The 19348-nt window shown below is 40.8% G+C and overlaps 4 non-coding genes across 4 annotated transcripts; 2 read left to right on the top strand and 2 right to left on the bottom strand.

Moving 5' to 3' along the window:
- Positions 1–4687: 4687 nt before the first annotated feature.
- Positions 4688–4761, bottom strand: trnat-agu (transfer RNA threonine (anticodon AGU)). The gene has a single exon. It is a non-coding gene; the product is annotated as a tRNA-Thr (tRNA).
- Positions 4762–6438: 1677 nt separating this feature from the next.
- Positions 6439–6520, top strand: trnal-aag (transfer RNA leucine (anticodon AAG)). The gene has a single exon. It is a non-coding gene; the product is annotated as a tRNA-Leu (tRNA).
- Positions 6521–14481: 7961 nt separating this feature from the next.
- trnai-uau (transfer RNA isoleucine (anticodon UAU)) lies at positions 14482–14553 on the bottom strand. The gene has a single exon. It is a non-coding gene; the product is annotated as a tRNA-Ile (tRNA).
- A 3388-nt stretch (positions 14554–17941) lies between these two features.
- On the top strand, positions 17942–18024 carry trnal-uaa (transfer RNA leucine (anticodon UAA)). Its single transcript has one exon. It is a non-coding gene; the product is annotated as a tRNA-Leu (tRNA).
- The last annotated feature ends 1324 nt before the right edge of the window (positions 18025–19348 follow it).

Below are 19348 nucleotides of genomic sequence, written 5' to 3'. Positions count from 1 at the left end.
TTGAATTCGCTAAATCACACGAAACACCAGCATCACTTATCGTAAGCATCTGACCAATTACATTCCTGAATGTTAAACCCATTTAGCATTTATTTTTAACTTGTTTTTTTTTAAATTACACACCTGTTAACTTAGTCCGGATCGCGGTCACCGAGGACCACTCCTGTCTCCCCAGATGACACTTATTATTTTTAAGATAAACGCGAGATAAACAACGTTTGTTTGAAACCGCTCCACAAATTTTCTCACATGCACGTATTCTCAAATATCACCACAACAAAATCATAAAGTTTGTTTCCACAGACATGACACTATTATGCAATAAACCAATAAATTAATGAACTAGCAGAATCCCAATAAAAACACCCGATCACCTGGCCAGCCCAGCATGTCAATATCATACATTTTTACCAACAAAACCGCAAAAGCAAAAACCAGCATATATATATCCCATGTTTTTACCTTATTCTGGAGCATGATATATATCCAAAATAACCCAGACTAGTTTATCTCAAGAGCTAGAGACTAGTAAACGTTACTGATTACGTAGTAAATGTTTGAAGAACGAGCGCCAGAAATAAGGCGATTTGATTGGTAAAAGCCGCTGTCATTCTTTGTATTTTCAGCCATTCAGAGCCCTTAGGGGGTGAGACTTCCTCTAGAAGCTTCAGGCTGCATTTCTAGCTGTCAATCATTGACTCAGAAGGGATAATCAATCAGTTTTTTATCAGTTTCTTATCAGTGCTCCTTTTTTTCACACCAGAAGGCAACTCTGAGGTTTTTTTTCATTGCATAACAGCAGGTAAAGGCTCTCTAGCAGTGTCTTAAGGTTTTTATAGCAATTGCAATGGTTTTTATTCTTATTATTTTCAATATTTTTACGATTTTTTATTATACTGTAGGTGTGAAATTTCATTCCAGGTCCAGTCTTCACAAAACATGATGTAGAATTTTTTCTAATTGATCAATTTGTCCCAAATTTTTATCCAAGCTAGTAACCACATAGAACAAGGTTTTCAAATCATTCCCAGGCCCTTGACATGCATATAGTTGAAAACTCTGACCTCTGAAGACCGAAAAAAAATGTTCGCCAGCTGTTTTTTTTGTTTTTTTTCATATGTTTGTCTGCTGAGTGGACACATTAAGAAATATAAGAAATTTGACTATTCACACTCAAAGCCAAGGGGGTTAGCTTCAATTTAAGACCTGAACCAGGCTCCTGCTATGTTCTGCTGCAGAGATATAACAAATGTTTAAGGGGGAGGAAATTCCAGGCGGACATTGGCTAAATATGTCACTGGTAGTAAAAAGTTAAGTATTCTTGCCATTTTTAGCATATTGTAAGTGGATTTTTTGCAAACATTTTATTTTTTAAATCACATGAAACACAAGCAACCCATTGTAACTTCACATTGATAATTCCTGAGCTTTATAACTGTGTATTATTTCTTTGTACCTTGTTTTAATATTTTTTTATTATTTTTGAATTTTACAGAGCTTTTTAATATATTGTGAGCATTTTAGTGTCATTTTAAAATAGGACTATCAATGCTCCTGACTTTTAAACCTGTATTTATTCTGACATTATTATCTCCACCTGCAGATGAGGGAGGTATTTGATCTTAAATTTGTTGATTTGGGGGGAAAATATACATTCATTTCCTTGTATGTATCACCAGTGGGAAAATTGGCATTTTTGGATGAATTGCAATCTTTACTGCAAGGCCTTCAGACTGATATAGAAATGACTGGAGATTTAAATGACACATTTGATAAATCAGACAGGAACAGCATAACATCTAAAATGGCAGAACCCTCTAAAGTACTGAAAAAATTCCGGCACATTCATAATAAATACAATTTATTTAATTTAAAGCATAAAATTTGCTTTAAAAAGAAAACCACAATTTGTACGATATCATATTTCAATATCGACGTTCAGATGAAGAATTTGAGAATTTGAATATCAATGGAGAGTACATTGATTTTGGGACAATGTTTGCATCTGAATAATCCTTCCTCTTGGAAAGAAGGAAAAAAAAGTTTTGAGTCTCAGTCTTCAGGATCCCCCCCCAAAAACGTGCAAATTTGTTTCCGATGTATTTTGGATAAAGATATAACTCTCATAGAAGATACATTTTATCAGTTGAATGCAGTCGATACTTTCGACTTTTTATATGATGATAGGACCTACATTTAGGGCTCAGTACTGATAACACTGCTGCTATTGATGGAGTAGAAATAAGTGATGTACTGGCAGTTTCTTTTTTCTGAGGCAAGAGGTCCTAGAACACCTCCTATAAAAATGTTAAGATTCAGAGCAAGAAATATTTTTCCACCTCACCTAATGCTATTGCATTAACGAGGCTGAAGTTCGCTTCTTATTCGCCAGCTGCTGCTTTGCGTTTTTCGTTCCATCTTAAATGCTGCTGCTGTGATGTTTTGTCGTCTTTCGCCTGTAGATGGCTCTCTACAGTCATTTTTAAAAATACTTATCCGGATGTATTACTGTACATTTCCTCAGTAAAGGGGAATATGTAAGTAGAGACTGTCCAAATTGCATTTTTGTATGAAACACATTTCAGAAACACAACTCACAATAAAACAAACTGGCATGTTATACCACGAGTAAATAAGACAAAGGCAAAACGTAAATTCACTGGCACTTTCTGCATATTTTCCAAGACCTTGCCTTCTGATCATAAAAAGTCTCAAACTCTTGCATTTTACAAGAAATTTTAATATAGCAGTTTTAAATGGGACATTTAGAACATGGCATATGAGACTATATGGTTAACTGAGGATGAGCAGAGGGTGATCGAACCTACCTTCTGGTTATAAAAATGTCTAAAAATGCTGACACAGATGTGTGAGAGACAATGGAAAAGACTATCAAAATCCTGAACTTCAGGACATTGTACTGTACCGTTTTTTAAATACGACCCTCTGAACATGGCATGAGAGAATACATTGTCAAATGGTAAATGCAATGTTTGCTATATTGCTAGGGCCCTCCCTCCTGATTTTAAAATTGTCTCATATTTCTGACATCAAGGTGTGAGACACAATATAACAGACTGTCAAAATCCTGAACTTCAGGACATTTTATGATACCATTTGAAAAATATGACCCTCTGAGCATGGCATGTGAGAAAATGGCATGTGAGAATGCATTGGGAAAAGGTGAATGCGATTTCTGCTGAATTGCTATGGCCCTCCCTCCTGATTACAAACTCGTCTCACAATTCTGACACTGAGGTGTGAGACACAATGTAACAGACACTATTAAATTGTGAAGTACAAGAGATTATACTGTTACGGTTTTTTTTAAAATTGACCCTCTGGCATGTGAGGACTTGTAGTCAACAAAATAGCACACATTCTGCCAATTTGCTTTGTCCCTCCTTCCTCGTTACCAAAACATCTTAGTATACCGACACTAAGGTAAATGTCTCTAAATCCAGAAGTTCAGTTGTCAAAGTATATCGGAGTCAACCGATATTGATCAGCTTCTGCTGATGCCGAGCCCGCAGCCTTCACCATAAGGTCCAATTCCCCAAGCCTACTGACCTTATATGTCCATCCCTTCTCGTCAAAATTCGTATTTTCACAGGTTACCCTTTAGAAATTGCAGTATAGAATGAAAAAACTCCAATAGATCTCTGCCGCTGTTGGCGATTTTCCTTTAAAAACAAATGATTCTCCAGAAATTTTACGGAGTGTATCACTTACACCGAGACCGAGAAGTGTTAAGCTGTACATGAGTCTTTGTGGCTCGGTTGTTAACCAAAAGGGTGGTGGTTTGAGCCCTCCCAGGGACGATATGAGCCTTTTAATGAACACACCCTCTTCACTTCATTTCTCCACGGCCAGTCTTGTACCGCAATCAAATACAGAGCCCGTAGGGGGCAGTAAGCCCGCATATATAGATCACTGTGTATATAATGAAGAAGCAGAGGTTAGTTTCTCATATGCATGTTGCAGAGCCTTACGCAACTCGTACCAACAGCTGGGGTTTGATCCCTGCACAGGCTATTAGTTGAAAGACCATTGTAAATGACGTGTAACAGCTTTATCCAGTTGGCTTTTATGTTACATACTAAATTGCTATCTTGAAACCAAAATAATTAGAAATATGGAACACAACCGTTGTTCCCCAAGAAGGAAAGCTGTTTTACACTGACGTCACTCATTTTTATTTAATCCAGATTTTAAAGACAACTCCACCCTCAAAGGAAATCAAAGGAAAATGTTGTATTAGCACGAGCTGCACAGGCTCTGAATCAGACCATTTCAATTAGTCTGATCAATGCAGGACAATTTAATGTAGAATTATTGCTTTGTCTATCTCTTGTTTGTATATAAATGAATGTCTCTGAAAACTTAATGTTAGTTTTTAATTTAGTTTTAGTTTTACGATGTAGGTCATGCGTTGACATATGCACAAACACACGAAATGTCTCATTCCTGATTCAGCTCATGCTCCATAGGAGAGAAAAGATTCCTCCTATTTCTCGTACAATTCACTTCACTGATAAGCAAGATTTGTGTTTCATCTTTCGCAAGCTGTATAGATTTCTTTCAAAACAAGTTGTTCCAGAAAGGAAACGAACACTTGCATTCACCTGAATTAAAAGGCATGGGATTTGCCCGTAAGGATAAATTCTGTACAGTAAGACAGGAAGAAAGGCACCGCTGGGAATCGGACCCAGGATCTCCTGTTTACTAGACAGGCGCTTTAGCCAACTAAGCCACGGCGCCGGAAAGTGCTGTTCTTTGACAGCCACTTGGACACGTCTCAACTGCTCTGAGACATCTGCGTTCAGTGTGCACCGAGCCCGCTCGCCTTGCAAGTTGTCTCATTTACATGCGATAGCTCCACCACTAAGAGAAAGGATGAGAAATGGCTTTTATCTGGCACTTTTCATGTCAGAGGATCTCAATCTGCTTTCCGTGTACAAGAGGATGTCCAACTCATGTAGCTAAAGACGTAGACGACAGTGCTCCACTGAAATCTTGATCTCACAACCCTCGGCATGACTCCGCTGTGTTCTGCTTTTGACAAAGGGGGGAAAAGACTTCTTTCATCACACGTTTTGCACTGTTTACGGTGTTTCCAGTGCTCTTTCTTAAATGAAAACCAGGAATCGGCACCATATGAGGTGTGACTAGATAATATTGGAACAAGTAGCCTCACCACTCCATGCGTGACGTGAGCAAAGTGTAATTCCTGTCTTTATTGTGTGCTTGTTAGAGACTTAGCTGGCACCCAGAGCGCTTTAAATCCGGGAGTCAGCAGCCCAAGACAAGAGAGCTTCCTTCGTCTATGTTTTTTGCGTGAAGGTGGGAAACCATGCGTGTGCTGCAAACGATCTTAGTATCGAAGTGCCGTCCCACATAACCGATCCGAACAATCTGCTTTACAGAGGAGCACTGCCGGAGCTTATCGTTGGCAAACTGAAGACCAGGCCGACCTCTTCTGTGACTCTTGAACACTGAATCTCAAGGTTGTGAATTCAAGCTCCACGCTGGCGGGAAATTCCATAGGTAATGATCACATTTTCTTGCATGCTAATCAAAAGAAATATAAAGAAACTTTTCCCGATACCAGTTTTTTACAAAAGTAAAGGCACACGGCACATGTGTGCCACATCACGTCCGAGTTTAGTGACAACTACCTCAGAGATTGTAAGCTGGGTAGTTTCAGATCAGATCACTTTTTTTATCAAAGGTTCAAGCAAACCCGAATACTTTTGCAAGAGACATTTCAGAATCCCAGTCAAATCCAGTACGATTGCTGGATCCTTCGAATTCGACTGAACTATAGCACAGATCTGCAGTCCACCATTAGAATACTGTGGGTGTGTTGTATAAGCCACACGGCCGAAATAGTTCTAAAACAGGAGATGCATCCTCGTTTAGGAATGTGGTATAAAGTGAAATGGTCTGGGAAGAGTCCTACGTTTGAACAGTTCAAAATAGACGTAAAGGGGTATTTACGGACTCTTTCGAAATGTAAGAACAAGCTGTGCGGACCTTATCAATATTTACCTTGTGTAATCGTTTTTCATAAAGTGTAATTGTATTATAGCATGTGCCCCTGATGATTTTCTTGATACGTTATATGTGCTCTTGTTTGTATTGTATGTAGTTTTGTTGTTCAAATAAAACGTAAAAGACACAACTTTCCGGATGCGGCTGCTGTAAAAATAAAATGACATCAAGGGTGCTGTACGCAGAGGTCTGAAACCTGCTCCACAGAAGATCTTTATCCAGAGGTGTTAAAGAAGTCGAGATCTCGCCATGAGAGGGGAAGCATCTCAGAAAAAGCAGGTGCAGTCAGTTCCACGGTCATAACGCCACTAAGTCGGGCGACAAAAGCAAAACCCACCAGGCTTCCTCCGAGCAGGTAATGAGACAAAGAGACAGGGTACAGTGGGTAGTGTGGCCGAGCGGTCTAAGGCGCTGGATTAAGACTCCAGTCTCTTTGGGGGTGTGGGTTCGAATCCCACCGCTGCCAGGTGCTTCTGTTGCGACCCCCTTTCAACTGGCTTCAGACGAAAGGGAGGGAACTGCTTTTTGGCAGTCTCTCGAGAAACTAAGCAAAGTGTTTAAAGATGCTTTCTCAGCTTGACATCAAGGCACAAAACAAAAACCTTCTTGCGTCCTCTCTACCCAAAAGCGCTTTGCCACTTTTTGCGTTATGCAGGGAACGACGTCTGCCCAGATCACTTTTGTGTCAATGCAAATCGTAGTGTGCCCTCCGTTTTAATGTTGGCTGTGCTGGCGTGCCGCTTCTGTCTGTGAAACTTGAATGTTCTGCTTCTTCACACCGAATCGTTGGCGGGGGTTGAGCTTGTTAAATCTTTGCGCATAGTGCTCCTTTGGAAGTACTTTGTCCAAGTTCAAAAGCGATCGTGGGATTTACTTCATGCGTTCAAGAAGCATGCCTCGCACAACAGATTTAAATGGGGAATGGAGCCTGCTTCTTGCTGTTTTTCCTGTGGTTGCAGTTACAAAGTTGATCGTGCTTTCACATTCTGTTAACAGTATTCACTGGCTGAGCTTTATTAGTTGGTTCGTAAAGGAATCTCTGCTTCGGTTCCAGAAAAGTCATCTGTAGTGTGTTTTTTTCCATGCCCATGGCAGTCTTTTAAAGCTGGTAGTAATGGCGGCGAAGTTAATTTTTTATCCTCTTTAAAAGAATAAGGACGGGCTGGGGCGAGCTCCATTTACCACTCTTTCAGCTAACCGCCGAACTCGCGAACTGATTACACTGCAGAGCCACAGGCGCCTCGCTTTTCTCCATTCTCTGGGTTAGGGTGAAAAAAAAAAACTTTGCTGGTATTAGCTGGCCTGCTGGGAGTACCTCTTCTTCACTGATAAGCAAGATTTGTGTTTCATCTTTCGCAAGCTGTATAGATTTCTTTCAAAACAAGTTGTTCCAGAAAGGAAACGAACACTTGCATTCACCTGAATTAAAAGGCGTGGGATTTGCCTGTAAAGATAAATTCTGTACAGTAAGACAGGAAGAAAGGCACCGCTGGGAATCGGACCAAGGATTTCCTGTTTACTAGACAGGCGCTTTAGCCAACTAAGCCACGGCGGCGGCAAAGTGCTGTCCTTTGACAGCCACTTGGACACGTCTCAACTGCTCTGAGACATCTGCGTTCGGGGTGCACCGAGCCTGCTCGCCTTGCAAGTTGCCTCATTTACGTGCGATAGCTCCAGCACGAAGAGAAAGGATGAGAAATGGCTTTTATCTGGCACTTTTCATGTCAGAGGATCTCAATCTGCTTTCCGTGTACAAGAGGATGTCCAACTCATGTAGCTAAAGACGTAGACGACAGTGCTCCGCTGAAATCTTGATCTCACAACCCTCGGCATGACTCCGCTGTGTTCTGCTTTAGACAAAGGGGGGAAAAGACTTCTTTCATCACACGTTTTGCACTGTTTACGGTGTTTGCAGTGCTCTTTCTTAAATGAAAACCAGGAATCGGCGCCATATGAGGTGAGACTAGATAATAATGGAACAAGTAGCCTCGCCATTCCATGCGTGACGTGAGCAAAGTGTAATTCCTGTCTTTATAGTGTGCTTGTTAGAGACTTAGCTGGCACCCAGAGCGCTTTAAATCCGGAATTCAGCAGCCCAAGACAAGAGAGCTTCCTTCGTCTATGTTTTTTGCGTGAAGGGGGGAAACCATGCGTGTGCTGCAAACGATCTTAGTATCGAAGTGCCGTCCCACATAACCGATCCGAACAATCTGCTTTACAGAGGAGCACTGCCGGAGCTTATCGTTGGCAAACTGAAGACCAGGCCGACCTCTTCTGTGACTCTTGAACACTGAATCTCAAGGTTGTGAATTCAAGCTCCACGCTGGCGGGAAATTCCATAGGTAATGATCACATTTTCTTGCATGCTAATCAAAAGAAATATAAAGAAACTTTTCCCGATACCAGTTTTTTACAAAAGTAAAGGCACACGGCACATGTGTGCCACATCACGTCCGAGTTTAGTGACAACTACCTCAGAGATTGTAAGCTGGGTAGTTTCAGATCAGATCACTTTTTTTATCAAAGGTTTAAGCAAACCCGTGTAGCGGTAATGCTTGTTAATAAGACAGAATTAAGTGTTGCGGTGCTTTCCCAAATGAGGCCTCATCTCTCTGTTCATCTCTGTGGTGCAGCCACAGAGAAACTATTCATGTAGGCTGATTTAAAGATATTTTCTGTTGATAAGGGACAGCTCCCAAAGGGGGATGCACTTAGCTAAGCCTGGCTATCATGATCAATGGTCAACCATTGGTGCCTATCTGTCTAGGGAGTGCCAGATGGACATCTGGACTGCATTCCTAAGTGTCAGGAGTAAGTGACTCATATCTCACCTTGATCAACCAATCAGGGACTGGTAGGGCCGAGTAACGCACGTGGGACTCTGATGCCCATGGAACTTTCAGCCAATCAACGAGCTGAAGTTCCTCCAGGTAACAACAGGCAACACAGAGGGCCTGAGAGAATTCTGTGAACTTTTTCGGACAATTCAAAGGAGAATTCCAGGGCAGGACGACCCAGGAGCAGAAGGCTCCCAAGGGAAGGACATTCTCGCAGCGCGCCTCCTGACCATCCTGAGACTCAGCCCGGACAACCACGGAACGGCCAGTGGGTTCGAGTGCCAGAACTTTCCTTTGTTCTAAGAGTCTAGAGCGGAGGTTGCCAGAGAGTAACCAGAGGATCCACCCGAGGTTAGCATCAGCAGTAAGCCTCGTGAACAGGTCGGAACTGTGGACAGCTGAATCACTATTCAGAACTAGCGCTTCATCAGGAACGAACCGGTCCTCTTCCTGACTTGCTGGGACCCACAGTCATCTTTTCTCCTGTGCACAAACTTTGGTAGTTAAAGCCAACACTAACTAGCCGGTCAGTGAGCGTCAGCAGCGCACCATCGCAAGCCGCACAGCACAGCCTGGCACGGAGCCAGAGAGCCCGCAGGAGATCTGAATCCCCAGAGATTGGATGAGAATTCAACTTCAATGCATTACAGCTCGAGAATTCAATTGTTATCCCAACCAATTGATATCAATTTAATTCCTAAGAGTTATGTACTTGTTTTGAGTATCCAATGTAGAAGTTATAACCAAGTTCATTTACGAAACGGTCTAATTGAATGATATACTGAACGTATTTCCTCTTGATATATGTAACTCTTCGTAACTGATTGAATATATACCTTTTGTATTCTGTTAACCCTCTCGATAAGATCTGTTTGGTTTACATGCATATTCTATGTATTAATAAATGTATCCTCGTGTATTAGTACCTGTGTGTGTGTGTTGTTTGAGTTATAGCGCATGGTTGGATTCTAAAGCCATTAAAAGAATCATTTTGTGATTTACTGCTACAATTAATAATTGTCCCAGTAAATGCCAAAACCCTACAGAACTGGTGCCTTCAGAGAGCACACTAAATTTAATTTGGCGTCCCTGGGTGGGCGTGGCAAGACTTAAATGAGTCAACCAAGCGGAATAATTCATATAAAACACTGTGGGTTTCATACACGACAATACAGAGTGCTGAAAGCCGAAGACAAAAAGTTCCCCTTGCTCTTTAAGCAGTGCTTGAGTGTTTTGTGATCTTTTGCGATCTACCGGGTTGATTGCATACTTGATCTTGTGGTTTTCTGTGGTAAAACTGTGATTTCGTACTAGTTTAACGATGGTTGCTAAAACACACATTTCAAGGGTTTATTCATTGCGAATCTCCACCCGTCAGTCAGAAAGATGATCTTAATGCATACAGATGCACAGACCATGAAAATGACTGATATTAGGAGATTCGCGCAGAAAGCCTGGGAGTATGATGTCCAACGTCGCTCTGAGCAAAAAGCTGTTAAAGCGACTGTATTCGCCATCAGAGCCAGCAGGGTTAACTCCCTCCTGCTCGAAGGAGCACAGGCTCCTGAGCTGGCTAAGCCCCGTTACAAAGCAGGCACACAGGACCGCACCCAGCGTCCTAAGTGCCATGAGAACACCGGGGGAGGGAAAGGGCTAGATAAAGCTGAACAGAAGGATTCAGTAGCCGCCCGCCTGGCCAGGCTTGAACAAGTTTTATTAGGACAGAGACAACAGCTCCCCAAGGCTGCCGGAAGCGTGAATGAGCTGATACTCTCCACTGGAGGAGGCGGAGACCCGCCCCCTCTCCCTCCCTCAGTCTATCTGATTGAATGGAAGGGTTCCTGCCTGGATGAGGTCAGCCACTCCCAAGCGAGTGCTGACTCCACCCCTGAAGTCACAGAGCAGGCAGTAAAACAGAGAGGAAAAGCAGGAAGCTTTTACCTCAAGGCTGCCATGGGAGATGTCTTACACAGTGAGACATTGATTGACACTGAGGTTGAAAGGTGTTTGATGTCATACAGCAAGCTCAAACGGGTAGAAAAAGAAAAGGGCATGCGACTCAGAGTGGAACCTTTGGTGGATCACTAGAAAGGCAAAGTGTGGAAACAGGTCAAGGCTCCTAAGCCTTCTGTACAGAAGGAAAGGGAGGCCAAGAGGGAGACTGTACTCACACAGTGCCCACCAAACACAGAAGCCCATGTGAAGATTCCTTCTGTTCACTCTGGACAAGAAATAAAAATATTTTATAATAGACCTCTAAAGTTATCCGTATAATAGACCTCTAACCATATACGTATAATAGACCTCTAAAGTTATACGGAACTCCAACCATATATGTATAATAGTCCTCTAAATTTATCCGTATAATAGAACTCCAACCATTTATGTTTTATGAACATCTAATAATAGACATATAACTGACGTATTACAATAGACGTATATTAGAATTTCATTCTAGACGAATTGCGGACCACATTTAGACGTCTAAGGTATGCGTTTAATAGACGTATACTATACGTCTTTTGTTCACTGGGAATGGCAAGATCGTATTTGGAGTCCAGCATTTCTCATTTCTTATGCAGAGCCATCGACTCGGAAAGCACTGCCGAGCGCAATAAGGAATTGTGGCTTCAGATCGCTGTAACTTAGAGCTGCCTTGGTCTGTTCATGCTGCCTACAAGCTTTGAATTGCTGCCATTTTCTGCAAGCGTTCCATTCTGAGGTTTCATGAAATTCCTTACATTTGAGACAACACTAAAATATTTCATTTGGGTTACCTAATAAATAGTGCAAACTGTATCTGCATGGGAATCCTTTGGCTCATGAAGCCGTTTGTTATTCTGTTGTGAGGTGTGAGGGGCAGAATGCAAATCGAGTTGGTGAATAGAAAATGAAACAGGAGTCACTTCTTGAGCTACGAATTCCAAAAAGTATGAAAACCCATGGATTTTAATAGTGCAGAATACTCACAAATTGCACTGAGTTGCTTGCTTACTTCTGCTGCTTTTACAGTCATTCACTGTCAGCTAGCACTGGAACAATTCAAGAGAGGTAAAAATGGAAGCTGTTAGGAGTGGGATTTGAGCCCACCCCTCCATTTGGAGACCAGAACACCCAAGCTAGCTTGAAAGACACACATTCTTGAGTTTGGCACCTTAGACCACTCAGCCATCCTGACAAGCAAGAGCAAAAGCTGTGCTGAATGCACCAGTAGTTGACTAAACTGAATTTCTTCCCTGAAATGATTTGCTTGTGACGAGCCAAGTTGCCTTGAACGGATCTTGGAAATCAAATATACGGATGGATTCAGAGTGTGCTTTCCAAAGTTTGTGTAACATTTTCCTTTGCTAGGGCGCAGTTGTCTTCCCAATCTTGATTACCTAAAACCGGGTCCCATCAGTGTAAAACAGCTTTTCTTCCTGGGGAACAAAGGTTGTTTTCAATATTTCTAATTTTGGTTTCAAGATCGCAATTTAGTGTGATTTTAAGAAATTATTTAACATCATATGCGATCTAATTTTCTGGAGCAAATGCGTTTTTCTATTGTAATCTCTTGTGAATGTGTGCATAGGTTTCATGGTTTCAATATAAGACTATAAAATGTCTTCTTTGTATTATTCTGTATTAATTTGTGAAAAGACAATAAAGTTCTTAACAAATCCCATATATTTGATTTCTGCATTCTGTTAAGGCTTTAACAGATAACTTTGCACTACAATTTTGAGACAGAGTAACAAGTAGAGACGTTTTGCAAGTTACTTGATGAGCTAGATAAAATAACATGGCGGTGAATAAGGAAGGCACAGTAGGTTTAGAAGACCGACAACTTAGCTCTTGGCCACCATCCCATTGCATTCAAAGTCTCAGCCTACTATACTATGTTGAATCAACGCTAGTAATATTACTGTTGTAATAGAGGAGACCTGGCGACCCTTAAGTTCAAGATTGTGGATTCAAGGGTTTTTTGTGTCCTTTCTGATCCCTCTAAGCTTTTAGTTGGACAGTGCAAGCAGGACGTGATAGTGTTCAGTGATCCCGAGTGCCTTATGACCTTTGCCTGATTCAGCTTTCTTTCCATTTTGAGCCTCGTTTCAGATATTGCTCTGAAAGCATCGGGTGAGCAGGAGTGTGTCTGAATCGAGGAAGATCTGCTCACAAGTAAGTATTAAATACTTCAGTGTTTACTGTTCGAATACCACACTTTGTTAAAACACGGCTGCTTTTTAAGCTAATGTGTAGCGGTTTTTGAGCACGCATTGTATAGTTAATTCTGTTATTAATAAAACCTTAAATTCACATAATGGAATTTGGACGGCGCAAAGTAGTCTAGCCCCTGTACAACTGTACATGCCCGCTGATTAGAGCTTAAAACTACAGTAGCAGGAGTAGCAATAATGGCAACAACGAATTCGGCATTTCTCATGTCTTCTGCAGAGCCATCTTATTGGAATGCACTGCCCGAGATAAAAGAGGACTTGTGGCTTCATTTTTACAGACTGCTGCGTTGCTCTGTTCATGCAGACTACACGCTTTAAATTTATGATATTTACTGCAAGAGTTGATTTTCCAAGTTTTTTTTTTAATTCCTCGGATTTGAGCAGGCACTAAAATATTTCATTCAGGTTCGCCAAATACATTGTGGAACCCGTATTTCCAACGGAATGCTGTCTTACATGAAACCTTTTTGTTATTCGGTTCTGAAGTTTGAAAATGAAAATGGAAAGGGGTGACTCCCTTCGTAGGCTTGAAAGAAGTCCAAGCAACATAAAATCCCACGAATTCTCACAAATTGCATTGTGCTGCACCTTTCTTCTGCTGCTTTTATAATTCGGGCTTCAACATTTGAATGCATACCTTACTTCTGCTAATCACATTCAAGCATTCACTAAGCTTTTTCCTGTCCATTATGTTCTTGCTAAGCAGTTTCTCTGTTTGCCTCCTATTGTGATTGCCAGCGAGCACAAGAGGACTGGAACAGTGTAAGACAGGGTAAAATTGTCAGGAGTGGGATTTGAACCCAAGCCTCTATTTGGAGAGCGGAACACAAAGCTTAAAAGACACGAACCTATGAATTCATAATTTTAAACCATACGACTATCCTGAAGAAATGTATGCTGAATGCACCAGTTGCATCCGATTTTCCGTAACTTTAGGACGATTGACACGACTGGACGAAAACAATTTGTGGCGTTAAGCATGACATAGTCTTGCAGGCAGACAATGTTTTGTCCCACTACTTATATAATTTTATCGTTTTCTTGTTTAAAAAAAAAACACGGTCTTCTCGTTCCTAAGTCAGATTTTAAGTGCTTTCGAACCTTACTTCCAACCTAGACTGACAGCTCACTCGATCTGTTTGTGATCAGACTGTGGAGTGGATCTATACCAAATGCACGTTCCTTCCCAATGCTGAGGCGATCATTCGGAAGATGGGTGTGAAGAGAGACAGGCTTTGTAGAATAAAAAACAGGGCAGAATATGCAAGAACCCTAATTACTGGCGACAGTTATGTTCTTCTTACTACAGAGACTCCTACATTGCGAGTTTTTTTAAGACTTTGAAACTAAAGGAAAGTGGTGACAAATGAAGCAGACACAGGCGGGGCTTGAACCCACAAACTTGGGTTTATAAAACCAATGCCTTACCACTTGGCCACCGCACCTTAAAAGAGTTTTAACAAGGAGATACATAGCAGCGGTGTGACTCCAACAGATGCTCATGAAGAGACTGGAGCTTTAATCCAGCTCCTTAGAGAGCTCGGCCGCGTTACTCTCGACAGCGGCTCTTCAGCTCTTGTTGTTTGACCTAGTGGTGTTATGACGCATGGAAGCAACTGCAACTTCGTTTTCTGAGATGCTTTCTCTCACGAGGTGAAACCTCGACTTATTTGGCACCTCTGGATATAGTTCTTCTGTAGAGCAGGCTTTCACACCTCTGCTTATAGCGCCCTTCAAATCATTTTATTTTTATAGAAAGATGCATTCCAAAACAATATCTCCTGTTTTAAAAATGCTTTATGCGGCGTGTTTGATTAAACGGACAGTTTTCTTATTGTAGAATGCAGATCTGTGCAGCAATTGTACTGGATTTGACTGGGATTCTGAAATATTTATTGCAAAGGTATAACTTTCATGAACCTATAACAGACCTGAAACTCCCTAGCTTCCAATCACTGATGTTACTGTCCTGAAACTCGGACGTGATGTTCTGCAGACGTGCAGTGTCCCTTTACTCTCGTTGTTTTCAAAACGACCTCCGTTGTCGGGCGCAGTTGAAGTGGAATTGGCCTGACTGCACAGGAAAGTACAGAATGATAAAATGTTTCTACGGCTCAAAATGTCCCTTTAGACCCTCGTCACGTCTCTGTTAAGAGCGGGCAGGTAGAGAGCTTTTACAGATGCTCATGATTTTTCACACGGGGTGTTACCTGTTGTAGTGTCTCCCCAGTGGGCAAAAGATGTACTGTAGAATATACAGTACGTTGATTAAACGCATACCTTAGACATATAAATGTGGTCCGTAATGGGTCTAGAATGAAATTCTAATATACGTATATCATTATACGTCAATTAGACATCTCTGATTATACAGTATGTCCATTATACATAAATGGTTGGAGTTCTATTATACGGATACATTTAGAGGACTGTTATACCTATGTAGTTAAAGGTCTATTATACATCAAAGATAGGTCTTACAGGTGTAGAAACTAGTAAATCAAGCCAATGATTTGGTTTAGAAATTTATTCTGAAAATATACAATTATTCACACCTGAAAAATATGTAGTTCAAATTATGCATTTTATACAATATTGTAATAAACATGATAATCATCATAAAAAACACAACTAGTAAACTTCAGCTTCAAATTATAGTAACATGGGAATATATATAGTAATGACAAACACAAACTAATTACATTAACATGCTAATATTTAACTCAAAACCACATTTCGATTCAAATATAAGTTTTAAAAATTACAACTTCTATATTTCCACGAAAATAGTATTAATGTAGCACAAACACTACTTTCTAATAAAGACAGAATGAAACTGTTCTGTGTCTCATGGTGATCCTCCTCTCGATACTAATGAAATGTTTAATATGATCCCTCGAGAAAAAAAGGTGTCAATATCCGCCTGGAACGATTGATGCCCCATCAAACATTTTGTAATATCCCCGGAAGTTCATACTGCAGAAACCTGATTCGTGGCTTAAATTCAAGATAAACAGTCTTCCTAACTTCCCTTCGATAGCTCAGTTGGTAGCGCGGAGGACTGTAGTGGAAATGGTGAGGCATCCTTAGGTCGCTGGTTCGACTGCGGCTTGAAGAAAGGTGCTTTTTGTGAACTTTAATCAAAGAGTTAAAATAGCAAATCTTTTTCACTCAGACGTTGATCAAAAGCTCAATAAACCACGAAGCAGAGGCTCTTGTTCCGAATTAAACTCCCGTCTGAATGTCTTGTTTTGGCCAAAATCTGATCTTTGAATTTAGGGACTACTCTGTCGGCTTTGTAATTCAAAAGTATACACAAATGTCACGTTTTTTTTTTTGTAGATATAAAGGTGTTCTCTGTTTTCAAAGGAAAGGATATGTACTTAATTGGCTTTATGATTTGGAATTGATTTTGTATCGTTATATTATTGAGTTTGTGTTTTTTGTGTTTTTAACGTATTGTGGACTTATTTTTGAAACAAATGCTTACAAAGGCAAACAAGGCACACATCTGTTTATACCAGCGGTGAATTGTACATTTTTATTTACAAGCTACTCTGCACTTTTGGGAGTATAACAGGTTCGATATAAAGTGGGAAAAATATAAAAGGGGAAAATACCCCGGACTGCGTGTAAAGCCCTCGTTGTGACTGTTGTTTTATTGTTAAATACGGCGTACTGTGCACGAAATGTTGCAGAAACACAATCTGATATTTTAATAATTATTATTTTAATAATTTGATAAGTATGAGGCCCCGGATCCAAATCTTCAGTTCTGTTTTTTTTTTAAAGTGATATCTTCCCTTCCTCTCGTGGAAATCACACGATGTGAGCAATTGTTTTTTGTTCTTTTTTTTTCACGTTGCGATCCAAAGAGCCTCAGACGCCCAGTCTGACAGTAACCAAACCAGAATGGATTCTGCTGGGAGCCGGACTGAGCTCATTCTCACTCCCTGTGCTGAAAATTCGCATACTGTTATTTAGACATCGCAAACCAGTCCGACCTCATACAACATTCTGTACCCGCTGAGTAGATCTTATAGCAGCTACAGCCAGAGTAGCAGTAATGGCAACACAGTGCTTGGAGTTCAGCTTTTCTTATTTCTTCTGCAGAACCAGTGGTATCGGAAAATACTGATCCGCATAAGAAGCGCTACCGGTTTCAGATAGTTTTTATTGAGCGCTGCTCTAAACTTTACATTTGCTCAGGCTTGTTTTCCCCATGAAAAAAGACATTTCCCTAAATACATTTTACTTTTTTTTCATCAAGTAGAAATAAATAAAACATATCATTCCATTTAAGCGCCACAGGCAGGATGGCTGATGGTCCAAGGCGTTGCGTTCAGGTTGTGGTTTCCCCTAGAGATGTTTGTTCAAATCCCACTTCTGACAACGAAGTTAGAGTAGAAACGATAACATCCCTAAGTAAAAAAACATCTCACATTTCATGTGTTTAATGTTAAGTGTCTTAGTGGTTGCCTCGGTGGTTGATGGCTCTTCTCTCTTGCAGGGTGATGGCAAAATTCTGGAGAGAGGGAGTCTCCTACGTTAGGCTGCTCTTCGTCAAGAGCGGAGACAACAGGAACAGACTTCAAACCGACATTAATTACTGAGAGCAGGCGAAAACGTCTTTGGAAATGAGGAAATGTCTGCTGACAGTAAACAGAGCTCACGCTGAGCTGCGGACAAGCGCTCCTCGTTAGTACAGTGCTGAGTACCCCTGCTTGTTGCGCGGGAGACCGGGGTACGTTTCTGTGACAGGGCGCTGGTTTATTTTTTTTAATTGTTGAATCATATGTAAATGTTAAACAACTGAGCAGCATATTGCTATAGACCAGGATGGCCGAGTGGTTAAGGTGTTGGACTTAAGATCCAATAGACGAAAGTCCACATGGGTTCGATCCCCACTCCTGGTAGTGTTGTAATACGTTTTAAGTGACAGAACACTTTGATGATTTACACTCTATTTAAATATGAATTTACTCAATTTCAGTTCAGTTCTCTTCACTCCCACTCCCTGGCATAACTGAACTCTCACTATCGCATACTGAAGGCTTTACATCCATTAGCTGTGATACAGCTCCCAATAAAGACGGAATCAAACAGTTTGTTCTGTCTCTCATGATGATCCTCTTCTCGATCCAAATGAAATGTTTAATATGATGCCTCGAGAAAAAAAAGGAGTGAATTTCCGCCTGTAATGATTGATGCCCCATCAAACATTTTGTAACATCCCCGGAAGTTTATACAGTAGAATCCTGGTTTGTGGCTTAAATTCAAGGTAAACAAGACTAAGGAAACGAGTTGGAAACTTGATGTCGAATTAATCACCCGGAATATTTCACTACATTGGGCAATATGTGCCAGAGAGGAGTACTTTAGATCCCTTCGATAGCTCAGTTGGTAGCGTGGCGGACTATATTAGAAACAGTTAGGAATCCTTAAGTCGCTGTTTTCACTCCAGCTCGAAGGAAGGTGCTTTTGTGAACTTTAATCAAAGAGTTAAAATAGCGAATCTTTTTCACTCAGACGTTGATCAAAAGCTCAATAAACGATGAAGCAGAGGCTCTTGTTCCGAATTCAACTAACATCTAATTGTCTTGTTTTGGCCAAGATCTGATCTTTGAATTAAGAGACTACTCTGTCTGATTTGTAATTCAAAAGTAGATACAAATGTCACTGTTTTCAAAGGATAGGTACTTAATTGGCTTTATGATTTGGTATTGATTTTGTATCGTTATATTATTAAGTTTGTGCTTTCTGTGTTTTTTATCATATTGTGAACTTCTTTTTTAAACAAATGCTTACAAAGGCAAACACAGCACACATCTGTTATACCAGCGATGAATTGTACATTTTTATTAAGTACAATCTACTGTATTTTTAGAAAAAAATGGCGTACTGTGCACGATATTGTGATATCTTCTCTTCCTCTCGTGGAAATCACAAGATGTGAGCAAATGTTTTTTGTTCTTTTTTTTTCATGTTGCGATCCAAAGAGCCTCAGACGCACAGTCTGACAGTAACCAAACCAGAATGGATTCTGCTGGGAGCCGGACTGAGCTCATTCTCACTCCCTGTGCTGAAAACAGAATTATCTCTTCCCCGAACATCGTCTACAGCTGCTAGATATTGCTCTGCGTCCTACTGCTCCAGCAATTCCTTTGACCAAAGACAGATCACTTGTGCGCTTTTAACCTTCTTGCAGCTACAGGCTCTTTGATGGTTCATGCTGATCAT

The sequence above is a fragment of the Atractosteus spatula genome, assembly GCF_055471065.1.
Source record: "Atractosteus spatula isolate fAtrSpa1 chromosome 10 unlocalized genomic scaffold, fAtrSpa1.hap1 SUPER_10_unloc_9, whole genome shotgun sequence".
NCBI lineage: Eukaryota > Metazoa > Chordata > Actinopteri > Semionotiformes > Lepisosteidae > Atractosteus > Atractosteus spatula.
This window is presented reverse-complemented; position numbering and strand designations above follow the sequence as displayed.